Here is a 2,500-nt window from a genome sequence, read left to right on the forward strand (position 1 = left end):
TACATATTTCAGAGGTGATTGGTGTGTACACAATGAACTAAGTCTTGTTTGACTCTCAGCAGGAACATTTCTTACCGTTACAATTGTTAACTGTTGCATGGTTGCTGACACACCACTGAGGGCAGAAACAGCGATTCTGATCCCAGCTGAACTGCTGCACTGCTGACTCCGTGGGCTGGCTAGTTGACGGCAATTCAAAAGCCAAAATAATCTAATTTAGGCAGCTTTGCCGCCTTCTCCTCCTGTTCTTTTTTCTCTTGCCCTTTTCTACTTCCACTCTTGTGCTTAAAAGGCATTGTTACGATTAAAGTTGTGCTGTGCAGTGCTCAATGAGCTAGGTTATCAGACCTTAAGACCTAAGTTATCAGAATTGGTTTAACTATAGCGTATTGTATTGTCACATGATCAAATAGAGACTTGACATTGGACAACAACATACATATTACCCAGCAATCATCATTGCTAATCACAAAAATACCAAAGAAAATAAGAACTTATTCATTTAATTGAATAGTGTTTTGATAGTTTCTATAGTGTATGTAGGATAAGCATATGATTTTGTTATGAATTGCTACTTTTTCCCAAAAAATAATCACAACCATGACTGAGATAAGTTTGCCCTTTCAGGTGTATATATAGCATTTGACACTACTGACGTTCTTAAAATAACGCGCATTTGAACATAAGCAGACCCGGGACAATTTGACGCTGTACAGGGATCGAGGGTGAGCTCGCTATGCAACCTTCCCTGATAGGGGGCCCGTTAATTTACGCGTGTATATCTTTGGGCTCGGCTACGGGCCCCGACACCTCACGGGCCCAGGTGCAGCCGCACCTGCTGCACCCCCTATAGCTACGCCCCTGGTGTGAGTGTGTTTGTGTGAGAGAGAGAGAGAGAGAGTGGGGGTGTGTGTTTATGTCTGTGAGAGAGAGAGAGAGTGTGGGTGTGTGTGCGTATGAGTGAGTGAGAGAGAGAAAGATGAGTGGGTGTGAGTGTGTGTGTGTGTGTGTGAGAGAGAGAGAGAGAGAAAGAAAGATGAGTGGGTGTGTGAGAGAGAGAGCGAGAGAGTGTGGGTGTGTATGCATGTGAGAAAGTGAGTAAGAGTAAGGGCCGTTATATGGTACTCCGTACTTCACGATTTCGGACACATGGGAAGGGCCAACACATAGATGGAACGCCCTGGAACGCCCTCTCCGTCGTCTCCGGGGCCCTCGGAGAGCTCTCCCGTGCACCGTTGAAATTCCTGTCGGTCCGTCATGCCGTGCTGTACAGCGACGGATACCCCTTGGCCGTGATTGGTCCGTTACGACATAATTTCCAAAGGACATCATTTCCGGAATCTCACATTTCTGGACCTCGCGTTTCCTGTTTCATTCCCTATATATCACAATACCGCCATGTTTAAAATCCACAAAAAAACTTAAGAAGATGGAGATCACGAACATAGACATATATATATATATATATATATGTCTATGATCACGAACATCGAAGAGCGCATTGCGAAAGCGGTCCGGAAATATCCTCACCTCTATAACACATCGCTAAAAGATTACAAAGATGCGCGAATGACTGCCAATTCTGCAGCGGTAGAGCTGGACACTAAAGACTGCGACTGTTTCCTGTTTCATTCCCTATATATCACAATACCGCCATATTTAAAACCCACATGAGCGCCAGCATCTGACAGAGTAGGTGCCAGAGCCCGGCAGGAGCAGACAGCAATTAAAATATTTTGTCCAAACAACCTTTGGACATATTCATTCATATCATATCATGGGACATATCCAACAGTTTTAAAGCGATGTGGCCGTCCTTAAAATATGTGTCAATAAACGAACTTCTCCATCTTGTGAAGCAGACAAGTTGACTTTACTACTTATTAAGATGTTTTAAATATGGAATGCTTTATCGCGCAGTCCGCAGTCTCTCAATTTGCCAAGATGCTGATTATGGATTATCCGTGTGCTCTGCCCTGCTATTGTTTCTAACAATACGATATTTCTTTGTTTGAGTGTGGTTGTTTAGTGTGATGGGGGTATATTATCGTTACTGTTTATAAAGGAAGACATTGCAACAGGAAAATCTCCTGCTCATCTCCATTTGCCCCCACCTGTCACGTCTCTGCGACCCACCAGTTGGGCTCTCCCCACACTTCGAGAAACGCTGTGGTAGGGGGAAATTGACAGGGTGGTTGCAATAATAATAAAAAAAATATTATTATTTTAGTAATTGATACACATGAAGTTTAGTTTAAGGCAAAGGGTAGTGATGGATAAAGTTTTCTATAAAAAACAAGTGAAGTCTTTCATTCTCACTTTCCACTCTAAAACTATGAACTGAACTGAACTATGAACTGGTTCAGAATTTAAATGGTGAACTATGAACGTGAACTATTCATGTTTACTTGTTTGAACTGAACTTTGAACTGGTTCATGAGAGGTGTGAACTTGTACAACACTGTCAGCTTGTCGGTCTTGACGTTCAGATGCTGTGCCT

At 42.9% G+C, this 2,500-nt stretch overlaps 1 protein-coding gene across 2 annotated transcripts in view; it reads left to right on the plus strand.

Moving 5' to 3' along the window:
• wdfy4 (WDFY family member 4) overlaps positions 1 to 2,500 on the plus strand; it is a 77,953-nt gene that overhangs the window by 35,992 nt on the left and 39,461 nt on the right. The window lies entirely within an intron of this gene.

This window comes from Clupea harengus, chromosome 13 (genome assembly GCF_900700415.2).
Source record: "Clupea harengus chromosome 13, Ch_v2.0.2, whole genome shotgun sequence".
Taxonomy (NCBI): Eukaryota; Metazoa; Chordata; class Actinopteri; order Clupeiformes; family Clupeidae; genus Clupea; species Clupea harengus.